General features: G+C 34.6%; 1 protein-coding gene across 3 annotated transcripts in view; it reads left to right on the forward strand.

The window, feature by feature from the left end:
* LOC119067177 (cAMP-specific 3',5'-cyclic phosphodiesterase) overlaps positions 1–12,213 on the forward strand; it is a 224,503-nt gene that overhangs the window by 18,147 nt on the left and 194,143 nt on the right. The window contains exon 1 of one of the 3 annotated variants that reach the window (XM_037170000.1): positions 10,926–11,119. The exons of the other annotated variants lie outside the window; for them this stretch is intronic. The gene's annotated coding sequence lies outside the window, so the exon portion shown is untranslated. Of the gene's footprint in view, positions 1–10,925; positions 11,120–12,213 lie in introns of those variants that run through there. 3 annotated transcript variants of the gene reach the window in all.

The raw sequence follows: 12,213 nt of genomic DNA on the forward strand, positions 1-12,213 counted from the left end.
ATATATGTGAAGCATAGCTGCATCCTTGAATTGTAAAATAAATGGAGATTCAAGACACAGTATCGGCATACTTAACTTGGCTTTATCTGATAATGACAAGTTATTGCTGAAATGAACTAGGTGTGGCAGACGATGCACTCGATAATTTTTTGCAAGTATTAGCTATGTGACTTTCGACTAGTTCAATGTATCAGGGATTATTAGCCCCGTACGAATTACTGGGGGCTAATAGGTTTAATATGCCGTTTGTAACATGTCGAATTAGAAGCAGACGGTTAGCGCAAAGCATTTGCCTATGTTCAGTTCATAGATGACGCCCGTCCATCCGTCCGTCTGTGACCCCTCTGGCTGGAGTAAAGGTATTTACAATACCAATCGGCAAAAAAAAAAATTAAATTCGGATGACCGTGAGTTAGAGCCCTTGGTGTGAACCAGGCAACGGGCGCCAAGTTGTTTTCCCACAAGGGTCAGCTAAATTTGAACAGATTATTATAATAGCTATTCAACGAGGCAATGCAGCTTGTATTCTGGCCACATACGAGAAAAAAAAATTAGATGATTTTTATTTATTATAATGTTCTTTCATATTTATACTAATAACTACGATTTGAAATAAAAAAGGACTGATTTATTCGATTGGTATTGACTGTACCAATCAGAGAAAAAAAAGTTTATGAAATTCGGTTAACCATAGCGTGAGCTAGGTCCCTTAGAGTGAGCTCATATTCGGCTACTCGGTACAGTGAAGGTGGTGTTTTTTGTTTAAACTTTGACCGAATTTCATGATTTTTTTTTGTTTTAAAGGTATTAACGAACGCAAAACGGTCGTACTATTTCCGGGGTTCCTAACAAAATAGCTGCCGGCGGCCATATTGGATTTTAATAAAAACGATATAAATCGGTAAAAATGAAGTAAAATTCATCAAATTTATCTTATTTTTGTTTTATCTGTCAAGTACTTGCACACCGAATAGCGTGTTGTGGAAAAAAATTCTAGAATTAGGTCATTGGGCTAGGGCTGCTACTCGGCCCTAAGTGTTTTTTGCACATAAATCGAGTAAATCTCATCCGATTTTGCTAGTTTTTATTTCTTTTTAAAGGTAATTGAATACCGAAAATTGGCAAAAAAATTGGGTTCCTTAAATAATGTCGTAAATTGTTGGTTTTATTTGAGAGGTACTTCGTACGGACAATTTTCAACACGAACACTTTCAGTAAATTTGCACATGCCGTTCTTGGGCTAGGTAGGCAATAATTGCAGGTACGCAATAGGGTTACGGAAGTATTTTGATAACGGACACTTGAGAGGTTGAAGACGTATTAGGGCTACGGACGTATTATACGGGACGTAGTATAGCTACGGACGAAATAGGATTACGGGATGTACAGGGCTCAGTCGAAGCAAACGCTCCGACTGTTCTGACGGCTTGTTTTTCTTTTTTAATTTTCCGTTATGAAAAATTTGTTAAAATTTACCGAAATTATTCAAAATTTACCGACATTTTCCAAAATTTACCGAAATTTTTCAAAATTTACCAAAGTTTTTATTGTTGGACAAATTTTTCCAAATAAATGTACCAACAAAAGTCACATGCTTTATAATGCTGATTATAAAATTAACTGACTGTTAGTTTGTATGGACCAGCTGAATCAAAATAGTGCACAAAATTGAAAGTTGGCCACTGTAGGAATTTAATTCCTAAAAAATATGCCCTGCTTGAAATCCGTTCTCTTTCTTATTTACGTAACGAGTCTTCTACAATTCAACTTTTTAATTCTTACTTGAATATTCCTTTAATGAACTGGAACAGGTGCATCTCATTAAACATTTTATTCAACGCTCTGAACATTGTATACCATGCTAAGAAAACTTTCCATTTATAATTTTCTTTCACCGCGCAATAGATTTCTGTAAAGATTTTACTTTTCATTTTCAAGTTAAAAGGAAAACCAACAGAGGCATGGTGAGAAACCACCAAACCATAGCCGGCGAAGACAATTCAAAGTAAAAACAATTATTGACATTGAATTTGTTTAATAAATGATTAGTCGCTTGGAACAGCGTTTCGTTTGTTGTTTGTTTTTCTTCGAAATATTTTAGAAGTCTTCACGTTTGAGGTGAAAAATTAACAGTTAATGTGAATTATTTTAATTGTTTTTCAATTTATAATTCGCTGCCTTTTCGTTTTAAGCGTGTGTGTATGGTGTATACGCTCCTATCGGTTCTTTGACATGTTAATTAACCGCAATACTTTCATTTCAATTCGAGTGTGCCGTCTCTCTTTTCTCATATATTAATTAACAAACTGCGTACCCACCTCTAACAATTTCTAAAAACGAAACCGGAATTAATTTTCTTTCTACGTTTTCTGCTACTTAATACTCCACTTTTTTATGCTCCTGTAAGCCCGAGGAAAAGATAAATATAAATTATTGAAAGAAAAAGTCATCTTATTTCTAACAAATAAGTATATACATCTAAATATAATGTACCACGATAACAGCAGCAGAGAGACGATGTGAAGACTATCAACAACATCAAATTCTATACCATACGCTGTTCTTTAGCCAGAAGTGGATTTTGATGTTCGTTTGCCTTGCGGCCGATTTGGTTTCCTTGACATAATATATTGTTATGGATTTGGTATGAACACAGAACGGTTTATCTACCTTAGCAAATTATATAAATATAATCTAACTCAGCCATAGACGAAAATTAAAATTAATTCGAACAAATGAAAATTAAACTTTGAGTTCTGATATTTCACTGAAAATAATCATCTAAGACGTTGGAAACTTTCTGATGATAAGTGTGTGCTAGACCCTGATGTAATGTGCACTGTGCATGCAAAAGTTTTTACTACCGAAAGTAACCGGTAACTTCGTATTAATTACAATTATAAGTTCTGACAGTTTACATTGTTCTTGAATGGGTTATAGAGTGGATTTTAAGCAAGCTCTGTTTATTGATGTGATTGATATGTAATAAAGAAATCAATTAAGAGGCACCGGCACTTCGCTAAAATTGTAGCTTACATTTGCGTGTTTCGTAATTCATTTTTGTTAATATCTTTTCATCAGAATCCTTTTTGAAAAATGTACGACCGCAATTCCGACCACGAATCTATTAGATTTAAATAAAAATTAGTTTTGGTTGTAGTCGTTTGACCAGCTCTGAGAAAAGTAAGCAGTTTAATGAAATTTTCATAAACTGCTCATTGTTCTCAGAGCTGGTCAAATTGCAGCAACCAAATCTATTTTCTGTTGAAAGCTAACACATTTGTGGTCGGAATTGTGGTCGTACATTTTTGAAAAAGGATTCTGGTGGAAAGATATCATCAAAAGTAAACTCCCAGTAAATCCAGTATTTAAAAATCGCCCTAATGTATGCTTTTCGGCAAAGTACCGGTGCCTCTTAATTTAATCCTAACTTCGTAATGGGATTTATTAATACCAGCAAGTACAGAAAGATAGTTCTACGAGTTGCATACACCTTTTTTTTAAAGCCAACGAAAGTTTTGGTTTCTGTCACGGAGTTAAGAAATAATTATTTATGCAGCGTCGTAATGTGCCAAATTTGCAGGCTTTTCGACCCAATAACACATCAATCACTTACAAATCTTAAACAGAACTCTTTAAAGAAAATTCAAATCTCATATCCATTTATCATTCCAGTCACTACTGATCCAATTCCATATTCATTCCGACGCTCATGAACAAATTCTTAAACGACCTAAATGAATCATCAAAAATGTCACAACCGAAAAAGTACTTGTCGTGATGATCTTGCATTCTATTTAGCGGCTCGTTCTGTTCGGCATTACTTGAATATGTTGATGTGTAAAAAATCGGTCTGTTCATCCCAAGATTGCTTCTGGTCAGTCTGGCATGATCGTGATACGCAATCAACTGGTTCAAAGTCGTGTCCATAAAGCCAACTGCTGTACATAAAACATTGTTCCTAAGTTGAGCTTTAACTAAAGTTTTGCACCTACGATGTCTTGTTATTCTCGACCTCGCCTCAGATTGACTATTTTCACATCTTTTACGAACAATCTCCATTAGGGCACATGTTAGGAAAATAAAAAATTTATTTTGATGTCAAAAACATTTCGTCACAATCACTTTCATTTGTGCGAAAAATTCATTTCACGAAAGCTGGTGCAGGAAAATCTTCTGCCTAAATTATATATGCGAAGGGTAAACACAGTGTACTGAGATTGTTTAGCGACGTACACCGAATAATCCCTTTTCCGAACAAGATGAACAACACGCCCAAAACAGCATTTTTGTCTCTGAAGAATGTGTTATTTGTTTGCTCAACTATAGTGAAGAAAATGGAGAGCCGTTTTTTGACATTGTTGAGAGTACAGTAAACGGGCATGTGCATACCGAATGACATAAATCACCTGGAAAAACGCAACTTTCACTTTTATTATCTAGTTGAACACATTTCTTATTTCTATCCACAACAAAGGAATTCAAAGTTTTATACCAAGGGACGACCTACCGCTTATTCACTTAAGGTTTCTTATAAGTTTGCAGTATGTTTCCACAGTGTCTCTGACCATATATATGACGAACTTTATAGTGCCAGCGTATACAATTTTTGTAAAAAAAAAATTGTTAGCCGCATATATTGTGGTGAGTGCCATCTTAAGTGAATAGGAAAGTTGTATCATTCATACACTCCTAAAGTTACTCGATCTGCTTTTTTCTTATGAGATCGGTGATGTCATTATTTCGACTCTACAGCTATAGCTGACACCAGTTTTGACTACATTGGCTATTGAAAACCAATATGCAAATCAAGTAGTAATTATCATTAAATCAGTTTCGTATGCACATTTTTATAATTAATAATCCGATTGTTAGTTCATGGTTGAATTGCATGAATTGCATGATACTCATCCAATATTAATGATCATATGGTCTTATTGTGTGTGTATGCAATGAATTAATTTTTTTTGCGTGTAACGGGGAGAGGTTGTCGAAAATTCATCATTCTTAGCATGAATGGGCCCTTATATAATCTTGAGTTGATTAATGACGTCATTATTAGTAATAATTAAGTAAATTGCACCTAATTTAATATTGAAAATAGTTATTTATACCACATCGAGTAAAAAGTGCAAAATGAGCCTTATTAAGTACTTTGTACTGAGATTCATACAACGATTTATGCAACAGATGCATAGGCACCAGATGTGTTGATTAACAGTCGAGACCGCATCCGTTCACAATTGAACTTTGACTCTATAATAAGATTGACACACAATGTTTAATTATTAGTGAAACATTAGTATTCGGGGAATGATCAAAGAGTTAAATTGTAGTTTATGAATCGCCTCTAAGAGAATGTGTATTTTACTTGAAATTACTTGCCAATGATTGTATATATTATACTCAACATTTTATGATAAGTCAGTTTGCCGCTCGGTTCGTTACATGTAATAGCTGCTTAAGCTTAACATCTGAAATTAATATCATTTGTGCAACATGTTGATTTTAACTTTGGCATTTGTTCTGCTGTTTGTTTTATTTTACCAACAGCAACGACAATTGACAATATTTAAAAGATTGCGCATTCCCGGTCCGGAACCAAATTTTATTTTTGGCAATTTAATTGATATTAGTCGTGAAGGGTCCCACTCTTTATTTCCCAAGTGGACTAAGAAATATGGACCAATCGTCGGATTCTTTTTTGGCAGCAGACCTCAAATATTGGTCAGCGACATTGAATTGATTGATTCGCTCTGTGTTGATTAAAGATTTTCACAAATTCACGGATAGAAATAAGGTCATACCGGTAAATACATATCAGTTCAATGAAAAAATAAAATTTACTTCTACAAGAACTGGTTAACAGATAACTTTGATTTTAATACAAAAGGGCGGTGTTCATCCGGTTCCAGTATTACAAAATATGATTATTTGGGCTAATTACAACGGTTGGAAAAATATACGTGCCGCGATGACACCATCGTTTTCACCCTCTGAACTGAATGCTATGGAGCCATTGATGATGGATTCAATAGACAAATTCGTCACCAAAATTGGTGATAAAGCGAACGGTGACGAAGAGATAAATTTGAAATCTTTGATTTATGAGTTCATGTTTTCCTGTGCGATCAAATGCGTTTTTGGGCTTGATCTTAAATTAAAACATGAAAATAAAAACTTCTTAGAAGCTTCTAGTCCACGCTTGGATAGATCAATATTAGCAAGCCGCTGTCATTTAAAGCTTATCCGCTGAGGGTTTTGTGGGAACAATTCCGGTTTTATATGCTATGGTCACCAGAAGGTTTTGTCTACGATTTCGCAAAAAGGATAATCCAAAATCGAAAAGTTACAAAAATTCAATTTTTTGATTTTTCGCAATTATTGATGAAAACAAAGAGAATTAAGGCATCTGGTCATACGGATTTAGAGATGACATCCGAGGCTGTTAAGAGGGCAGACTAGGTGTGAAGTAGGCTATATATTGAAAAATTGGTTTTAAAATTAATGTAGACCATTTAATGAAAATCTGTTCCAGCAATTAGATGAGCAATATGTTTATCTATCTCTAAAAAATGAAAAACGATTTACAATAAGCAACAGTTGGAAGAAAACCGATTTCCAAAATATGAACGTCGCTTAAAGTTAGGCTATGCAATATTTTTTTGGAAATCGGTTTTCTTCCAACTGTTGCTTATTGTAAATCGTTTTTCATTTTTTAGAGATAGATAAACATATTGCTCATCTAATTGCTGGAACAGATTTTCATTAAATGGTCTACATTAATTTTAAAACCAATTTTTCAATATATAGCCTACTTCACACCTAGTCTGCCCTCTTAAGTCAAATAATAATTTAATAAGCCGAGGATCGCATGGTGAAAATTTGTCAAACGAAGAGATTGTGACAAATGCAATGGTTCTTCTACTCGCTTCTTATGAAACAACAGCAGTAACTTTCCAATTTTGCGAATCATCAAAACATTCAAGAAGAATTGAGAACCAAACTTCGAAAAGCTGTGGTCAATGGAACCGTCAGTTTATCTACTGTTTCTGAAGTCCCACTGCTGAGTCATGGAAACGCTTAGGATGTTTCCACCTGTATCACCGTTTTTGACAAGAGTAGCCAATGAGAATTACGAAAATCAAGGTAACCGGAAGGAATGGCCGTATGTACAGCAGTTTCTTCAATCCACAATGATCCGACATTGTGCCAGATCCCGAAGAATTTCGACCGGAGAGAAAGTTCTTTCGAAAAAATGTCGTAGGGCGGACGGTCAAAATTTTCAAATTTTATTCACATAAACGAAAGTAAACTGTTGCACGATTCAAATGAGACAGTTAATAGGGAACTCCAGCCAATTCGGACACGTACAACAGCGCCCAGTCAGTCAGTTATTCGATTTTTTTTTGTGTGGCGGACGGTCAAAATTTTCAAATTTGGCGCTGGGTAAGTTGAGTGCTCCGTATTGGTCTCAATTTTATTTAATATTTATCCATTTATAAAGCCCGAAAAATTGCCTCGGATTGCGATTTGCTTATATTATATGGAGCTTCAATTGACTATCGCAAAACTAATCTTAATGTATCGATTGGAACCTGGACCATCAACGGAAAAAAAGATTGAGACTAAGGAATTGTACGCAACTTTATCACCGAAGAATGGTGTATACTGTAAACTAACTAAACTCGAAGAATAAATTTGCTTCTAAATGAGTTCGGAAGAGGCATCACATAGCAAAGCAATCGTTGAAATCTTCTTTAAAAACAAGTTAGATGTTAGAACGATATCTACCGTTTTTTACATTCGAAATCGAAAGTATCGACATTTTATAAATTTCTTATTTCTCCAACTTCTCTCATTTCTCCATAACGAGTATATAAATGATAGAAGTTTTAAACAGTTTTATTAACAATGATCAAAAGGGGCCGTTCATAAATTACGTAACGCTAGAGGGGGGAGGGGGGGGGGTATGAGGCAAGCGTTACGGTTCTAACAAAATTGGGTCAAACTTGACCCTTTTAGCGTTACAGACCCGGGGGGGGGGGTCTGAAAAATGTTGACTTTTGCGTTACGTAATTTATGAACGGCCCCAAACTTACAATCGGCGGCTAGATGTCCAACACTGTACCGAGTCTTTATTGACCAACCGAATAAATAAAACTACGTAAAATATTCCACGAAGACAAACAAATGTTAATCGCAGATACGTACAGCAAGATTCAACATTAAAGTTACAACTTTATGGTTTTTCTACAGCTTGTCTTTTCGTTGTTATCATACGTTGTCGAATAATTTATTTGATTTTATTTTAAAATGCTTGACCGCTGGTTGCTTTCAGGCTCTTCCAGAAAATCTTTTATGGAAGAAACCTTTGTTTTAAATATGATTTGATTTTCGGTGTGGTAGAAGGTTGCGCGCACCGTTGAATGATTTCTCTGACATGCGAGATGTATAACCATTACTGAAGTTAATACTTAAATGAATTTGAAATGTCACCAGGATGTTGGAGGTCGGAGGTCAGTGAGTTTTTCCGACCATGACACATTGTCAAAAAATTTCGACTTGCGAACTTGCGACATGCGAGCAAAATCGACAAATCATGCCATATAAAAGCGTGGGTGGTATGCCTGAATAGGTGATCTAATAGAGAATCTTGGACATGTAAGCTTTTTGAAAATACTTTTAAAATAATGCTCTTGAGGCATAGGATAATAATAATACTAGCGTATGGTTATTGTTCAGCCGGGAGGATACATTTTTAAGTGACAGATTCGGCTACCATTTGCTGCTATAGCTAGTGAAGGTACTTTTACATGGTGTTGTAATGACCTAACACTAGGGACCACATGCATAACGTGAATTCCGAACCAGGCATAGGAAAAGTTTCTTTCATAAAAGATTCTCTGGACCAGCCTGAATGCATCCACGGGTCAGGTGCTTTAAAATAACATAAATTTTGAGCCACCTTAATCGACATTTAATTCGAACTAACTCATTAGCTGGCTCAGGTTCCATTTTCAGGTCTAACCGATTAAAAGACGAATAAATGTCAGCATTCGACTCAATTTATCTCGATGTACATGAGTGTGTACTGTGTAGTGTACATACCGTCTGAAAGTCTCAACCGCATATATATTCATATAGATGATAGATGAATGAAAATGATTCGAAATAAAGTAAGCTCGAACATGTTCATCTAATGTAATTTAATCTCCATTTTCATTTAATTACCCCATCTCAAACCGTTCACAAACTACATTCAAAATGTATGAATATTTACAGAATAATGTGCCTCCGTTTCCAGTGCGCTTCGTTATGAAATATGTGTAGTTGAGTTTTATGTTAAGATAAATATTGAAGTACTCTTCGTATGTACCTTTCATTTTTGCGATTATGCCAAACATTATATTTTCACGTACATACAGCATTTTCTCTCTCCACATCCGTTTTCGAAGAAATTTAATATTATTGGCAAGAAGAAAAAAATTGATAATGGAACGGAAATTTCTGTATGTTGTTTTGAAAAGGAGGATAAAAAAGATAAAATACAAAAATTGTGGAATCGACGAGGGAATCGATGTAATAATTTCGGAAATGATTATCGAAACTCTCATTCGCCAATTTAATTTATGAGATAGAAAATTCGGTTCGATTGCTAAAACAATACACATCATCGACAACAACAACACCATTATCGATTCCTAAAAATTCCATGTAAAATGCAAAGGCTAAGTTGCATTTTTATCACCTTAATAAATGTAGTTAGATTGCTAGAGAAGGTGTTGGTTTGCCTAACTGACTAAATAACATTACCAACAAACAATTACATGTAACACAGATGTAACACAGGTGTTTAAGACGATTCAATCAGATGTCATTATTGTGTTGCGGTTGAGTTTTCGAACCAACATCTGCTGGTCATCCAGTAATTCTATGTGAAGTCTCGGCTTACACACTGCGCTATTGAGTCCGATATTATTCGTTTATTATCTAATTCTAATCTGTCACTTATTGCCTGCAGTTTGTGGTAATATGATAGGATACGACCTAAGTCGCTAAAATGTGGCCTGTTGTGCAAACCCATCTTATTAGAGAGATTTTACAATTTACGAACATAAACGGTATGATTGATCTATTCGAACATAGGTGGCGCTAGTAGTTGATATTTTAGAATCATGATTGTAACTTATCTACGAGCACTGTGTTCATCAAAATCGGTATTTGTTGAGATCTTTCGAAAACTAATCAGGTAGCGATGTTTTTAACCTGTTACAAACGGCAGCAATAACCAATATTATTATCGGATCTATTACTTCCATCAATCAAAGTATTTTCGGTTGATTTCAAATCTTGTACTTCAATTTTTTTTAACTTGCATTTTACTGTATAAAGGACCATATTACCAAGAGCTTGTCATTATTTTTGGTGTCGTTATCGATAACAGATGAATATCCGTATGAGACAGGAAAAGATGATTGAGTAAAGACAAAGCCTAGGCAAATTTGGGAAAGTGGTTTCCCAAAAATAGTCCCTGGTATACAAATAAATTACTGCTTCCGAAAGTTCTCCAAAACACCTCACAAAATTTTTCAAGAAATCAAAAACTCTTGAAATTTACAGTAAATTCGCGAAGAAATTTATAGTAATTTCGCGAAGAAATTAAAAAAAAATCGCTGACACTAATTTCATAAAAATAGCCACATTTCTATTATTATAAACAGCGAATTTGACAACCACACTTTCATTTAAAATTCATTCAACCATATACCGTGCCCAATGGAACAAAAAGTATAACTTTTTTGACGCCTTTTTAAGATAGCAAGAATATTTTTTAAATCAGAATTTTTTTCATGTCATAAAAAATATTGTGAAAACAGAAATCATTTGACGACGGTAGGTGGTTAAAGAATCTTGGTGGAAAACTTGAAATATAAAATTAAATAAATTTTTTCAAATCACAGAATTTGAAGTGTTTACTTATAAATGTTGCAGAAGATTTGTCATGACTCGTTGAAGTTTAAATATTATCATATTTTGCAATATAGTGGAATTTCTCGCATTTAGTTATGTATCTGCAAATATATATTGTGCCAAGTATTGATATAGGCAGTACAAGGTAATTTTCATGTAAAATATAAACCAGCGACGACGGTAATATAATGCGCTCTAGACACTGAAATGAATCGAGTTTTCGTTCGACAATGATGGAATGAAAATTGTTTTTGTTTTCGGAATATTTTCAATGCAATAGATTGCAAGTCAAACCATATCGAAATTAAATCGAGTTTTACTTCATTTTTGACAAGAGGCGGAATAATTGGTCACTGACCGTATTTCGATAGGAAATGTGTCAGTACAAAAATGCTATCGTGTGCGATTTTAGTGAAATATCTATTTATGTAACATGTACTGTTAGCTCACTTGAAACGTCTAATGACACAAGTAATTCGAATTACCGCGTTAGTGGGACAAGTTTTTCCAACTAAAAACTATTGAGAGATTGGTCAGAAAAAAAAACATTTAGAGTCAGGTGCATATCATTTTTTATATGTCGATCCAAAGATAAAACCAAACTCCCTCTCCAAACTGATGCATAATGTGAATCTTTCTTACCACACAGAGACATAATTTATAATGTAATGAAGTCAGTGGCGAATCCCTAACTATCTCTCCCCGTCTATATCATCTTTCAAAACCTCACTAATTACTGCTGAAGTCTACCAAGATTCACTTTTCACTACAGACAAACTTTCCTCCATATCACATTAAAGATGTTAAGGCTTTATTTCCACTTAGCAAAAACATACTCCGTGTGAGAAACAAAATTGAACTTTTACTTCTCTCACGGAGTACTTTTTGTTGAGTGGAAACCATACTTAACATTGTTAATGGGTGAGTTATACCGGTTACTTAATCGATTATAAAGTCAAACTGGTAATAAATCTGTGGAATTTCTGTCTTTTGATCAACTAATGGTTCAAAGTAGTTACAGCTATTTTCATGTGGGTAGTTTATATCACAGAGAACTTATACGCTCAGGTGAATTCTATACGAAGTGCAAATTAATTTCACAAAGACATCTGCTATTTAGGTATGGAGGGTGGTATAACGAAAATGCAATATGGTATATGAAAGCCACGTGTGTGAGTAGATGGACTTAAATTAGTAAGTGGAAGACACTGAATAGTTACAAGCTCCTTCCTTGTTCTA

The sequence above is a fragment of the Bradysia coprophila genome (genome assembly GCF_014529535.1).
Source record: "Bradysia coprophila strain Holo2 chromosome X unlocalized genomic scaffold, BU_Bcop_v1 contig_12, whole genome shotgun sequence".
NCBI lineage: Eukaryota > Metazoa > Arthropoda > Insecta > Diptera > Sciaridae > Bradysia > Bradysia coprophila.